This window comes from Lissotriton vulgaris, chromosome 3_1 (assembly GCF_964263255.1).
Source record: "Lissotriton vulgaris chromosome 3_1, aLisVul1.2, whole genome shotgun sequence".
Taxonomy (NCBI): Eukaryota; Metazoa; Chordata; class Amphibia; order Caudata; family Salamandridae; genus Lissotriton; species Lissotriton vulgaris.
The window spans coordinates 615813001-615829281 of record NC_141689.1 but is presented as its reverse complement, the minus strand read 5'-3'; positions in this window follow the sequence as shown (position 1 = coordinate 615829281).

The window sequence follows — 16281 nt, the reverse complement described above, 5'->3', positions numbered from 1 at the left end:
AGCTGATGCGAGTGCCCACGGAAGCCTCCCCTCCTGTTTTACGCACTGAGAGAGACGCTGTCTTTTTCTCCAGCCGAGAAAATCCAGCCCCGGTGTTTCCAGCCTACCCTTGCGGGTTGCTGGAATATCAAGTCCTGAGGAAAGAGATACCAGACCTCCCATATTCTATTACCAAGGTACGGAGCTGACTAAACCCTTAGGAGAATTCTTGATGCAGATTCTTGGCAAAATTATCTTAACCAACTTAACTTAAACATCGCTACTTACTTGTCCCTTCCCGAGTATTAGGCTTAGGTCAGGTACACCGGGGTAGGCTTAGTTAGAAGCACCAGTTGAGTATTTTAGTCAATGTATTTGTGTATCTATATATTTTATCCATTTTAAAGTGTCATATAGCTAAGAAACAGTATCAATGCTTTTACAGTATTATTTCCACCCACCTCGCCGGACACACACTCAACGCCGTCTTCTCATCCAGCAAAGACATCGCCTTCAGCCACGCCACTACACTCCACTGGACGGACCACAGCTGCGTCCACTTCACCTTCAGAAGAACGACGATCCACCACCACCAGCAACAGGTTGCTCGAAGAAGCTGGAACAAGATCACAGCTGACCAGCTCGCCGCTTCCCTGAGCCAGCACCCTCCCGCCAGCTCAGCGAACCCCAGCCAGGCCGCCGACAACCTCACGAAGTGGATCAGCAACTGCGCGGATGAACTCGCCCCACTGAGGGCCCCGCCCAGCAGACCCGGCAGCAAGAAGGCCCCTTGGTTCACCGACGAACTCAAGAGCTCCAAGAAGAACTGCCGAGCCCTCGAGAAAGCCTGGAGAAGAGATCCAACACCGGACAACATTACCACCCTCAAGCTTGCCACCCGGAAGCACCACCAACTGATCCGCGCCACCAAGAAAACTGCGTTCAAGGACCGGCTGGACAACAACGCACACAACTGCAAGGAACTCTTCAACATCGTGAAAGAGCTCTCCAACCCCAACGCCGGAAACAACGACATCACCCCATCGCAACACCTATGCAACTCCCTCACCTCCTACTTCCACAACAAGATCGCGGACATACACAACAGCTTCAGCACTCAACCGACGCACGCCACGACCGAACCACCGCTCCCCACCACCACCCTCCGCGCCTGGACTCCGATCAGCACCGAAGACACCGTCCGCATGATGAACTCCATCCACTCCGGATCTCCGACCGACCCCTGCCCTCACCACGTCTTCAACAAGGCCGACGCTGTCATCGCACCCCACCTGCGGGACATCATCAACACCTCCTTCGACACCGCCACCTTCCCGGAGAGCTGGAAGCACGCCGAACTCTGCGCTCTCCTAAAGAAACCAACAGCGGACCCCACCGAACTCAAGAATTACCGCCCCATCATGCTCCTCCCATTTCCAGCCAAAGTCATCGAGAAGACCGTCAACAAACAGCTGGCCGCCTTCCTCGAGACGAATGGATCCCTCGACCCCTCACAGTCTGGCTTCCGTGCCAACCACAGCACCGAGACCGCCCTCATCGCTGCCACCGATGACATCCGAGCCCTGATGGACAACGGAGAAACAGCGGCCCTCATCCTCCTAGACCTCTCCGCGGCATTCGACACTGTCTGCCACCGCACCCTAGTGCAGCGCCTCAGCAACGTCGGAATCCAGGAGAAGGCACTGGAATGGATCATCTCCGTCCTCGACGGAAGAACACAGAGAGTCCGTCTACCACCGTACAAGTCAGAGGCCACTGAAGTCATCTGCGGCGTCCCTCAAGGATCCGCGCTGAGCCTCACTCTCTTCAATGTCTACATGAGCCCCCTCGCGGCCATCGCACGCCAACACAACCTCAACATCATCTCCTACGCTGACGACACCCAGCTGATCCTCTCCCTGACCAACGACCCTGCCGCCGCCAGAGCCAACCTTCACGAAGGGATGAAAGACGTAGCCGAGTGGATGACGACCAGCCGCCTGAAACTGAACTCAGACAAGACGGAAGTCCTCATCCTGGGCTCCTCGCCCTCCGCCTGGGACAACTCCTGGTGGCCCCCCTCCCTGGGCACCGCACCCAAACCGACAGACCACACACGCAACCTGGGCTTCATCCTGGACTCCTCCCTCTCCATGACCAGACAAGTCAACGCCGTCTCCTCGTCGTGCTTCAACATCCTGCGCATGCTACGGAAGATCTTCCGGTGGATCCCCACCGAGACCAGGAAGACGGTCACCCAGGCCCTCGTCACCAGCCGACTGGACTACGGCAACGCCCTCTACGCCGGAACCACCGCCAAGCTCCAGAAGAGACTCCAGCGGATCCAGAACACCTCAGCCAGACTCATCCTCGACATCCCACGACACAGCCACACCTCCGGATATCTGAGAGACCTGCATTGGCTCCCCGTCAACAAAAGAATCACCTTCCGGCTCCTCACCCACGCACACAAAGCCCTACACGATCAAGGCCCGAGCTACCTCAACAACCGCATCAACTTCTACGCTCCCAAACGCCATCTCCTATCAGCCAGTCACGCCCTCGCCGCCGTCCCCCGCATCTGAAGAACGACAACAGGAGGAAGTTCCTTCTCCTACCTGGCCGCCAAGACCTGGAACTCCCTCCCGACCGACCTGTGCCTGACCCAAGACCACCTCTCCTTCAGGAAGAAGCTCAAGACCTGGCTGTTCGAGCAGTAGCAGCACACCCCCTCCCCCAAGCGCTTGAGACCCTCCGGGTAAGTAGTGCGCTCTATAAATGTCCTTGATTGATTGATTGATAGAGCGTGGGCGAGATAAAGCCAATTTGGCTGCCATATTTTGAATCCTCTGCAGCTTAAGAATCAGAGTCTTAGGAGCTCCCAGACGCAGTGCGTTGCAGTAGTCTAACCTACTGAGAATGGAACTACGCACCACTTCTGCTCTGACTCCCAAGGGAAGTAACGGCAAGATTTTTTGAAGGGCTCGAAGCAAGCCCATACAAGTCACCGCGGTCCTGTTAACAGAGGCGTTGAGCTGCAGACTAGGCTCAAACAGAACCCCTAAGTTGTGAGCCAATTCTGCAGCAGTCACTGTGCCCAAGGTGGAAGTTGGCCAGAAGTCATCCGGCAAAGGGCGGGGGAGTCGATCTAGGGAACAGTGGAGGACCTCAGTTTTTGACCCGTTAAATTGAAGCGAGTTAACTCGCAGCCATTCTGCCGTTGCCGACATGCAACGGTGGAAGGTGTCCCTTGACACTGTCTCTTTACCCTCAAATGAAAAAATCAGTTGAGTGTCATCGGCGTAATAGATGACTGATATGCCGAATGACTTTATCAGACTCACTAGGGGTCGGAGATATAAATTAAAAAGTATCGGACTGATCGCTGACTCCTGAGGGACACCCTGGTTCACCTGACGTGTGGCTGATCGAAATGGTGGTAATGCCACAGCTTGCTGTCTATTGCAGAGGTAGAATGTTAACTAGCTTAATGCCAGGCCAGTTACTCCCGCACTCCGAAGGCGGCCCAATAGGACCGTATGGTCCACCGTGTCGAACGCGGCCGACATGTCGAGCAGCACTAAAAATGCTGACTTACCCCTGTCGACACGCATTCGTAGATCATCCAACATGGTGACCAAGGCGGTCTCAGTGCCATGGGCCGGCCTAAAGCCAAATTGGGCTACATCCAGACAAGAGTTGGTTTCCAGGAAGTTGGATAATACTCTTGTAACCAGCTTCTCTATGATTTTTATCGTGAATGGTAAAAGCGAAATGGGCCTATAATTGGCCGGGCATAGGGGGTCCAGAGAAGCCTTTTTTAGCAAAGGTGTTACTATTGCCAACTTCCAACTGTCTGGGACTGAAGCTGTAGCCAACGACTGACAGCAGATGGTGTGGAGCGGGGGAAACAGCTCAGCTTGGAATGACTTCCAGATCTTATGTGGCATTGGATCAAGTGGTGAACCTGAGGACCATTGGCCAGGGCGCAGAATTCCTCCAAGGAGGGGATAGGAAAACAGGACAACTGAGGAGGCTCTTCCCTGTCGTCGTCCCGCTCAGAACCCAGATGATGGGGAGTTCTGAGGGGCGAGGCAATGTCAATGCGGACTGACCGGGAACCAGGAGTCCATTCAAAATTGTCTTGATTTTCTCCTCAAACGCGGAGGCCAGGGATTCACACAATTCCCGAGAGGCTGGGATAGCTGGCAATGCACAGGTCGAGTTAGCTAGATTGTTAACTAGCTTAAAAAGGGTCTGCAACTTAATGGAAGCCTTAGCCAAGGTGTCTTCCAGAAACTGTGCTTTAGCCCTCCTTAACTGGGCTGGCGCAAACCTAAATTAAGTTTAGCATAGTCAGTAGAGACCTAGATGACCTCAGTCCTATCTCTACACTGCTGTATATGTTATTCCAATGCGCAGAGCCTATTGGGAGAATAGGAACTACACTACATGGCGCCCAACGTTTGATAAGGCGATAATCTAACGCAAGACAATAGAGTAACTCAGTCGTGCTTTTTCACACAGAACCCTTTCCCCGTAAAAACTCCAATAGACGTCTGGAGTGGGTGAACGGCTAATATCTGCCGGAACTTAGTAGGATGAGAATCCTATGTATTAGTTTCTGGTTTTGATCAACGTTGAAGGATACAGTGTTCCACAATATTGTGCACCTAATCCTTGTTTCCTTGAAACTCGATCTGCAACAGAAAACTTTCAGTCAGTTAAAATGCCAGAAAGTGACGAAGAAAGGGAGCGAGCAAGACTAGCAGCTCGACTCTTAGAGGAAGACACAAGTCTCCATGAAACCGACCCGGATGCTATACTCATTCCGATCAATATAAGAAGAACTATAACTCTAAAACTTATAGAAAATGGACTGACACCGTGTGGTGGTACAGTCATATTCGTGATAGAGGCACACGGATATCGGCAGACAGACGTATTCTATTCATGGATACATTTTCCAGCAGCACACGCTACGACAAAAGACTTCCACTATTACAAAATAGAGGAACCTACGGATGAATACACTCCTTTCGAGGAGATTGAAATTCCACTAAAATACCAAGAGCACCTGCTCTGGTTTAAAGGTGCCCTAAAACATAATGATCACATCACCAGGCTCGGTCCACTAGGTAGACCAGGAGCAACGTGGCCGGTTATTGCCAGCTACACACCACATCCAGACATTGATAAAATGTCAGTTCCTGAACTTTTAGCTCAGCTAAAACTCTTAATTAAAATACATAGACAATTAGTCCAATATGTCATGCGGACCTCAATAGTCCAACCGACATTTAACATTCCACAGCAGACCCCCCACCAGGGGACCATAAACAAAATCACACCACAGAACATACAATCATGTCTTGGTAAAGTACCCATAAAACGGGAACAAATTCCATTCTGGTTAGCACAGAAAATTACTCAAATAGAGGCAGTATTTCCTGATACTATGCCTACTGATAAACACAGAATTCGGACTATCTGTCTCCCAATGGAGATCGCACCACATGTGGAGGAGTGTGACACTTGAGGCACAGTCTTTGCTTCCATCTACACAAAAACACACGGTGTCCCGTCTATGGCGGTCATACCAGATGTATTAAGACAGATTCAAAACGAATACGGTCCAGAACCAGCTTTAACTCTGGGTATGAAATTACTAAAAGACTTCAAGCTGGTCTCGACTATATTACTAGCCAACATAAAAGGTGAAGCAGCATCTGTGGTGATCATCCAGAAACTGAAGGAAACAGATATAGCAGCCCAACCATTGGAACTTGCCAGAATCATAGAAAAATCCTATGAAAAGCTAGGAAGAGATAGTTTGGGTGAAAAACCGCTAAAACCCCAACTAACTGAAAATCCTGAAAAAACATTTATTAAAAATAATTTAAAGACTCCAAAAAAGAGCTGGGATGGTAATAAACAATCCAATCTAAGGGAAAAACGTTTCCAGTCCAGAGGAAGGTCTCCTCAGCGTAGATAGAGATCTCCAGGCCGAGAAGACAAGTCTCCCCAAAGGGAACCCTCTGAAAAAAGATACAACCTTGGAGATAGGGATAAAATAAGAAAACCAGACAGATATCAAGATGTTGATACACGTCCCTCTAGATCATTCTCACTGAATCCTTCTCGATCTTCCTCACAGAAATCGGAAAGAAGAGGACGGTCAGAACTCAGAGAAGAGCACGCCAAGTCCAAAGACAAGGAACCTGCTCATCAAAGTAAAAAATTACAATTTCCCAGAAAGAAGGTAGCAAGTATTAAAATTAAAAATGCCGAGAATTCTGAGGACACAGCTGAAAAACGGAGAGTGGGCACAGACAATCTTAGACAGCGGAGCAGAAGTGACCACAGCTCACAAGACCCTGATGAATCTTCTGGAGACAGTGGACACAAATGAATATATTCAAGTGGAAACTGCAGACACATGAGTTAGTGTGCCCCATAAGCTATATGGAATAATATTACGTATAGAGGGAGATAAAACCAGGAAAATAAAAAGTCTCTTTTGGGAAAACTTTCAAAAGGCTATGACATTCTGTTAGCTGAGAAAGACTAGCCACCAGAGTTTGTCAGGGAGTGCCCTCATGGCGAACAAATGATTATGCCCGCCTTCTCAAATCATATCCCGGTTCATAAAAAATGTACTTATGCAAGAAAATGGGCAGTAGCCCAAGCTCCTGCTTTATACAAAAATCATGTAGGATGGGATGAGGACTCACCTCACCACAAGATCCAGTTAAAAAATCAGCCCTCTGCACAAAGGCAGTACCCAGTTTAGCAAGAAGTTAAAAAACAAGTCAGGGAGATCTTAGATCAACTTGAATACCAAGGGGTGATCGAAACATGCACCTCTCAAATAAACAATCCTTTGTTTCCTGTCTCCAAGCCAGACGATTCGTATCGTCTAGTTTTGGACTACAGACACCTAAACTCCTGTTGTAAAACATTTGCAGTGCAAAACTCACATAGCGCAGCACTAATGAATAACATTGTGCGCAAAAATTTTAAAACGACATTAGACATCTCTAATGGATTCTTCTGTCAAAACATTGCACCAGAAAGCAGGTATTTGACCCCTTTCTCAATATTTGGGTCGCAAAAAACAATTTTGCCGACTCCCACAGGGATTCAAGAATAGCCCAGGATTATTCTCAACAAGAGTAACAGAGTTACTACAAATATATGATGATGAAGCATTATCATATGTCGATGACATCTATCTCACAGATGATGACTTGGAGACTCACTTAAAAAGGGTGAACACCATAATGCTTGGACTCGCCTCAGAGGGTTACAAATTCAACTTTAAAAAGTCACGAATTGCCCATCTAACTGGCCTATTTTTAGGTTATGAATTATCAAGTGAAGGCAAAAGCCTGGCAGACAATTTCTTAGAGAAATGTGCTATACTCCAAGCTCCAAAAACGCTGAAGAATTTACAATCACTACTAGGTTTCCTGAATTTCGGAAGAACATAAATTCTAAATTATGCTGAGAGGGTTAAACCTCTCTATGAATTAATAAAACCAGATTTTAAACAATCCTATTGGACTCAGAAACACACAGAAAGTTTGAGATCTCTACAAACAGATATGTTAACTAAAACAAAATTGCAAACACATGAAAACACACGCAATCTTGTAATCTGAGTCATCCCAGGAAGATGTGGATTCGCATACCTGACCTCTAATGAGGGTGAAACGGTACCCATAGCTTACAAATCACACTTGTACACTGAAGCTGAAATGAAATTCAGCTCCACAGAAAAAATACTAGCTGCGGTTAAAACTGCTGTAGCTAAAGAAAGAGCCCTAGCCCAAGGCAGAAGAATATCTGTTTTTTCAGCAGAATCAGCCCTTGAGGCGTTAACAAGTCCTCGTAACTTGGTTAAAGGAGTGTTAGATCCAGAATGGATAGAATGGGAAACTTCTTTTGCTAGAGAAGACGTTAAATACTATTTTGACCCAAAACTGAAAAAACTAGCTGATCTAGTATATGAACGCGAATATCCTCTGGCAGCTAAAATTCTGCCTCTAGAAAAATATACCTGCGTAATCTATATGGACAGATTCGCACAACATTATGATGTAGAAAATAAATCCTATGATGCAGCGTGCGCGATTGTTAAAAGTCGCTGGCGCTCTGGTAAATTCAAAGCAATGATTACCAAAACAGAATCACTCAGGAAATTTTTAGCTCCGCGAGCTGAAATAAGAACATTAAAGATGGCGCTTGAAAATGCTGATCGCGAATTCCCCACACTAATAGTGTGCGATTCGTATTTCTGCGTAAAATCCTATAACAGTGACATGCAGACATGGATCAAAAACGGTTACAAAGATGACACATGTGCCACAATAAAGCATAAAAGGCTTTGGGAACAGGTAGTTCTTTTACAGCCATAGCAGAAGTGGCTCGCCCGGCTTCCGTAGCCACTGAAGAGCGTTCAGAAAAACACATAGATGGGGAAACCATGCTAGCGGTAAAAGCCTCATTAAAAGGCGATTATGCAGCATTACCTCTCAACTATCCACTCAGTAATACATACATAATTGATGCAAACTCCGTTCCGTTTGCTCGAATCCCTGGAGTGGGGGATAGGGTAATTCCAAACACGAACCGGAGAATCTTCTTACTACAAGAAGCACATAATGGGTTGGGTCTGAGGCACCAAGAGATAGCAATATCGCTAAAAGTATTACAATCAGAATACTAGTGGCCGGGGATGAGCCTGCAATGATTCAAATTTGCAAAGGATTGTCCGGACTGCATCAGAGATCGCAGTCATGAACCGACCGGAGTAATGCCAGGACCCTTTTATTATAAAGCTTCAGGCTTCTATATCGCAGAAATCCAGTCAGAAAAATGCGTCCCCATAATAATTAAGACTGAATTCACTTAAAATGTAGACATCAGCACTCGGCTGATGCCAGAACTATTATAAAAGATTTGCGAGTCTTTATCGGCACATACGCAATTGGCATGCTACATTCTGATCAGGGTCCTGCGTTTAGCTCTCGAGCTTACAAAGAGGCCATGAACAGTATGAGCATCGCATTGCAGTACTCTTCTCCCTTCCATCCTGAGGGAAATGCGGTTGTGGAAAGAAAAAACCGGGACATAAAGCAATCTATAACGGCGAGGGTATTAGGTTCGGGTGATGGGTGGTTCAAAAATTTACAAGTATGCAACGTAGTCTTAATAATCTGCCAAGAAACTCTCTAAAAGGTCTCACTCCATACGAACTATTGTTCGGAACTAGAATGCTTATTCAGGACTTAGATAGTCATACTTCAGTGGTAGAAGAAAAAAGCTTTGATATCAAAGATCATTTGGCTGTTTTACAGGATTTAAATGAAACAAGAAAAAACCTGAGTAACATAAAGTTGAAACAACAGTCGAAATCCACTGAAGAAAAACCACCTGTTCCAGCAAGACCTGTCTGGATTCCAAAGATTGGGAATCTGGTCAGAGAAAAGATCACGGTAAAGAAGGAATTTGGGCCTTCATACAGAAAAGCAGTACCTGTCTTAGCTATCAACGGAACAAGATCAGTAGTACTACCGCCCCTTGCTAGTAAAAAGGAGAACCGAGTTGTATCCATCGACCTGGTAAAACCACAATCATGTGGCCAATAATAAGTAGTAGGCCAAGTGGACTCCCAAGAAATAGCAGAATACCAAAGTTTTCTACAATCCAAGAGGCTCATGCTGAGAGACTAATAAAAATTGAAAAATCTGCAATGAATAAAAAAGGACTATGCAATAATGCCATGGAACTTGTGCCTCTTGAAACCCAAATAATAACAGTTCGTCAAGAAACACCAATTTACAATGATGTAGCTTTAGACTATTCTAATGAAACAAAGAAAAATGCAAAAGCAAATGAAAATCCGGAAGCAATTCCAACAATTGACAGAACTGCATCAGGCTACTTCATCAACTTCGACAATTTCTCTGAAGATCCAAGCGAACATGAAGAAACGCCTCCAACACAAGGTTTTAAAAATGAAATAATTGAACTTCTTCAACAACTAAAAAAGACTTACCTAATTTCACCAAGGATTGAATTTTGGATTGTGTTAGGTGTACTTTTCCTCCTGCTTTGGCTCATCATTTATATATGTTTGGGAAGATTCATTGAAGGAAAATATAGTATAATGGACACAGTAAGTCAGAACATCAACTTGGTCCTAAAGCCACACACATCTTCTCACATCGAGAAAGAGAACTGTCATCAGTGAACATCACAGCCATTCCAATACCCGGTGGGGTAGCATGGGACAGAACTGATTATGACATGTTGGGCCCGGTCGAGCTTTTAAAGTATCCCCACCAGCTCAAGATTCTATTAAGTGATTTTGTAACACCTAGTACCTTCTCTGATGACTGGGACTTTGAAAACATTAATATTATGATGTCAGATTTAGTAATGTCAGCAAAATTTACAGAACAAGATTACTTGCAGGGTTCGTCCAATTATGAGGAGCTTTACTGCTACAACCATTATGGTGATCACTATTTGCATAAAAGTGCTCAGCCTAGAAATGTTTTTTCTTTTAACCAGTGGGAACACTGTCCGACACCACCAAAAGGCAGTTCAAAAAAGTTTTCTGATAAATTCCAATACTTCTCAGGACTTAATAACAGTGACCCAAGAACGTTTTATTTTAAACTGTCAAATAGAACAGGAATGAAAACAATGTTGACAAATACTAAATTGATTTATTCAGAAAAAATTTATGACAAAATGTCTACATTAGGTTTCGAAATTTGGAAAAACACCATTGAGACAAAAGCAATCTGGGGTTCCAAAGATTGGCAAGTACAAGGCCTAGAATCACTGGCCCTTATTTATGAGGCCTTGCGTCAGTTTTGCGCCGCCGGTGCGCCACTTTTTGTGACGCACCAGCGGCGTAAAATATGCGCCTTGTTGCGCCATATTTAACAAGTGACGCATCTAGGTAGATGCGTCACTTTTTAAATCCCTGCGCCACATTATACCTGCGTCAGGTATAATGTATGCAGAAGGGGCGTTCCCCCGCAAAAAGCCTCATAATAGTGACGCAGTGAAATCTATGAGATTTCACTGCGTCACTTTTAGGATGCTGTTGCGTCAAAATCTTGCGCCTGCCTCACAGCAGGCGTAAGACTGATGCAAGCCCTTTCACATGGGGCTTTCCCCATGTGAAAAGACGCATTGCTGGAGTTGCGTCACTTTTGTGACACACTCCAGCAATGCGTCACTTTTCGCGCTTACAGAAATACTGACGTATCTGTAAGTCCTTGCGACATAATGCGTCATACATTAAATATGACGCATCATTGGTGTCGCAAGGAGTGCGCAGTGAAAAGTGACGCATCGCTGTTTTCACGCAGTGATGCGTCACTTTTCATAAATGAGGCCCACTGTTTAGGGCCTGCATAATCCCAGAACAAATTATTTTCTTGAATGACACAATTCAACAAACTACTTGTCTTGGCATTGCTAAGATAAAAGACATGAACACACCGTCTATTCCAAAACGATGCCTGATAGTGACAGCACTACTGATGTGGAGATAGACATTTCTAATATTTTATACCAAAACAGAACAGATACTGATTGGAAAAAGTGGTTGATCTGGCTAACAGACACAAATAACTGTCAAGATAGATTCCTGAACAAAAAAACAGGGGTTCAAAATGACCAGAACAGACCCTAGCTATTCCCAGAGACAACATCCAGGGATAGTTACAACATACAGTGTAGGGAAACTATGCCTTGAGTGGCTACAGAAATCCACACTGGCTGAAATTAAGCAACACTTGACTTTACTTACAGATGGTGCTGACTTGCATGATTTCATAATGGGACCCCGCAAACAGCGTCAAAAATCTTTCATAGCGGCCGGTATATATGCTGCATACAACGAAGCATGGAAAGTAATGCAAATTGAGATAGTGGAAAAAATACAAGAAATTGATCGTATTCATTTGGAAAAATCACTTTCTGTTGTGGACAATGGGTTAACGACTCTGTCTTCCAGAATATATTCACTGGACAGTATTGTATCATCTGCCTTTGATATAATAGAGCAAGACTTACTAATGCTACAGCATGGTCAGTCTCAATTACGTTCTATTGTACAGCTTGGATGGACGTTGCAAAATCTGCGTTCAGGCTACGTACCATGGCGTTTAATCAACACAACGTCATTATTCGATATCTTTAACCTTACTGATAAACAAATCAGTTTGGCACAAAAAGGAGCAGATTATACAATCCTGAGCATTGAAAAACTCGAGAGATTACCATTGACAATGTCAGAAAGACCTGTCATTGAATGGATAATACATGGAACGATTACAATTCCGATAACAACTTTCCAGTTTATTTACTGTCAAGGGTATAAACCAGCAGGCCAGTATGAAAGGTTGGGTAAAGAATACATCAGATCAACATGGGATTTACCTTATACACACAGATGTTACAGTGATGGAAACAGAGAGGTATTTCTTAGTGGTAAAAATTGTAAAAAATCACTAAGCGGTACACTTCTGTGTCAAGGAGTTAATTTGCATGGAGCCTGCGAAGGATCTTCAAATAACCTTTCATGTCACCTACATGGCACGCCTGCAAAACAGATAGAGCCATTCTTTAGACCACTTTCAAACGGTAGTTACATTTTAATAAGTGACCACAGCTGTTGTGGCATGCTGCCAGGAAAAGCCTATCTGACAACTGTAACTTCCAGGGCCATTTGCTGTATGCAAGTATTGTATCCACACAGCAATCCAGATATGGGGGCTGCGTTATGGCCTCGGTTGAATATCTCTTCTATTCGAATTGATACTTTAAGCAGAATGAAGTCTATTCTTTTACAAACAACTGTGCCTCTAACGTTATCAAAAGAAACATATGAACTGCAAGTTGGAAGGACAACAGCAGAGATACATACCCTTTTATCAACAAATTGCCCCGTACATTTCGTAGAAGTGTTAAGCCAAATCTTAAGCATGTCTGATACCAGTGGCATCGCACATGTATTTTAGACAATTTTTAACACCATTTGAAACAGTTCTGGGCATCTTCCCGAATTTTGTCCACTCTGTCTTTGGCGGCCTACCCTTAATCTTGGGACTTGTACAGGAATTTTATTTTTGCTTCTTCTGCACCGATATAGCAAGCCAATCCACAGGCAAGACTTTAGCAACGATGGAAGAAACGATCCTAGCAATACGATACCGAGACCGTATCACTAAGGTCCTTGGATTGGCCCGGCTAAGAGATCTAAGTACAACCTGGTTTCTTTCATTCAGACCAATCTGGCAGGATTGCATCATACCTGTGCTTCGATGTCTGCTATGCAGAGAAGAATCCGTGTTGGACATCTGTCTTACACTATAATCAGCAGTACCAATGGATATCGATACTTTGCTAGGTCCGGTAACGACTCATGCATCGTGTTGTCCCCAGCGGCTTCCGATTCTGATGACGGCATTCGTTGAGACTTCACCACTACGAGTATGTGGCGGTGAAGTAAGAGAGGAAAGCAGCTCCGAACAGGTACAGCCTTCTGTGAGCTTTGCTGATCCTACCATCGATGATAGCACTCACGCAGAAAACTGCACAGTTGCAGTATTTTCAAACTTAGTCGAACTTTCACCTGATGTGGTAGACCTATTTAGTATGTCTGAAAGAATGTCTCTCCAACCAATGAGAATAACTCTTAATAAAAACAATGAGCACACAACGTTCCCTGAACTCTGAATTCGACCTTCAGTTTTTGATAAACAAAGCTACAGAAAATATTTGGAACTTTTCCCCTGAAAGCGAAATTATTTTTGCCCATATTTTCAAAAGATTTACTTTTTTTGGCACATGGTACTCTGCTTAAAGTAGAACTATTCTTAGAGAACAGAGCTTCTATTTTAGGATACAAAGAGACAATATTTTACCTCAGCCTCTGGCACATATAACAGAAAATTATATAAATATGTGATGAAATGGTCTCGACCTTCTTTTCTGTATTTAGAGCCATTTCATATGTAATTTTTGCAATTCGTTCAGTTGATATATATATGCATTTCTCTGAATGATAACTCTGCTTGAAAAGCGTACAGTACAAATACTCATTTTCCGTGTATTTACCGTATACCATTTCAAATGCGAAATATGTATTTTGGGGTGGGTCGGAAAAAAACACATGCACCTTTAAATGTTTAATATTGCTTAGTTTTAGTAATGATGGACATCAATTCGTGGAGTGGGTGTCCTGTTCTTATCTAGGACCCTAATTCGATATTCCCGATTTATGCCCTTGTGAGGTTATAATCAATAATGTCCTGACAACGGCATAAGAATCAGATTCATATTCAGTAATAGCCCATGCAATCCAAAGCACAGCACGGCTACTCCCATCAACTCCTAGAAAGCACAACGCGTTCTTTAAACAAACCAAGCCTTCAGCAGCCCGGGAAAACCCCCCCTGCTTTTGTTTTGATTTGAACAAGAACTCCTGAAGTCCTGCAAGAACTGCTAGTTCTTGGTGATGTCTTATGTCCAACCTTACGTCAGACCCGGCACCTTTCAGGTATAAAATACCAACAGTTGCCTTAAGCAAACACACAGTGGTTTGGAGCAGAGCGGCCATCTACTTGCCCGAGAGCCCAGCTGGTGCGAGTGCCCACGGAAGCCGCCCCTCCTGTTTGACGCACTGAGAGAGACGCTGTCTTTTTATCCAGCCGAGAAAATCCAGCCCCGGTGTTTCCAGCCTACCCTTACGGGTTGCTGGAATATCGAGTCCTGAGGAAAGAGATACCAGACCTCCCACATTCTATTACCAAGGTACGGAGCTGACTAAACCCATAGGAGAATTCTTGATGCAGATTCTTGGCAAAATTATCTTAACCAACTTAACTTAAACATCGCTACTTACTTGTCCCTTCCCGAGTATTAGGCTTAGGTCAGGTACACCAGGGTAGGCTTAGTTAGAAGCACCAGTTGAGTATTTTAGTCAATGTATTTGTGTATGTATATATTTTATCGATTTTAAAGTATCATATGGCTAAGAAACTGTATCAATGCTTTTACAGTATTATTTCATAATACTCCTTTTACTGTACGCACTTTACTTTACTCTATGTATTGCAATTGTGGCAATTCACTTCTCTTGTATGAGAAAGAAGACTGCTCAATAAATAACACCTTTTGATTGAAAACGCCTGTCTCTTTATTTCTCTGCACTCTGGTGAAACTAAGTATGCACTGCTCACTGAGTGAAATATCTGTCTATTGTTTTCACACGACTCTAGAGATATACTCTTATTCTGAGGGAGCAAAGTTGTCATGTTTATGCGGTTGTCGGAAACTGAATCCCTTCTTGTCTGAGCCAGGGAAGTTTATCCATCCCTCTTCATTCCAGAAAGTTTCCAGTGACCTCTGAGCCAGCTGGCGCAAACCTAAATTAAGATTAGCATAGTCAGTAGAGACCTAGATGACCTCAGTCCTACGTCTACACTGCTATTTATGTTATTCCAATGCGCAGAGCCTATTGGGAAAATAGGAACTACACTACAGTCTGCCCGCATTTATCACACACATATTTTAATAATATTATTTTGCGTTTTGATGAAAATATGTCTTCACCCATAACTTTAGCCCCAGTGATGAATCTGCAACACAATTTGCTCTAAGCTAATGTTGGGCATGCCAGTTTTCATACAGTAAAGTGGGGTATGTCGCCCTAGTATTTTCTAATAGAAAATGCTGCTCACTGATTCAAGAAAAACACTGCATGGCTTTTCACCGAACTATGCATGAATGTAGAACTTTAATCAGAAAGCACACTTTGGTTACATCCATCCATTTTTTTTAGATAATAGCACATGAAACAGGTTCTAGGTGAACTTACTAGGTTTAACACTTTTGAATATCTTGAAAGTTTAACATTTTTATTTTAAAGAGTTTTATATAGCGCAAACTTGACCCAAATCTGGTATCAGAGCTCTTTACATAGCACCAGTTGCGATACACATTCATTTTTTGTGTTGTTAGACAAGAGGAGATTAAGTGATTTGCCCAGAATCACAGGATGTTCAGCATCATTGCCGAGACTCAAACCCAGTTTCCCAGATTCGAGGTCGACCGCCCTAGAGGACTAGTGGAAGCACTTTAGTCATTGTAAATTTGTCATATATATTCATATTTTTGCCCATACATTCTGTGCTTGCTGTGTTTGAGATTGTGTTCCTTTTTCCTGCGTCGTTTGATTCAATGGCCTGCTACTTTTGTTTTGTTGCATTC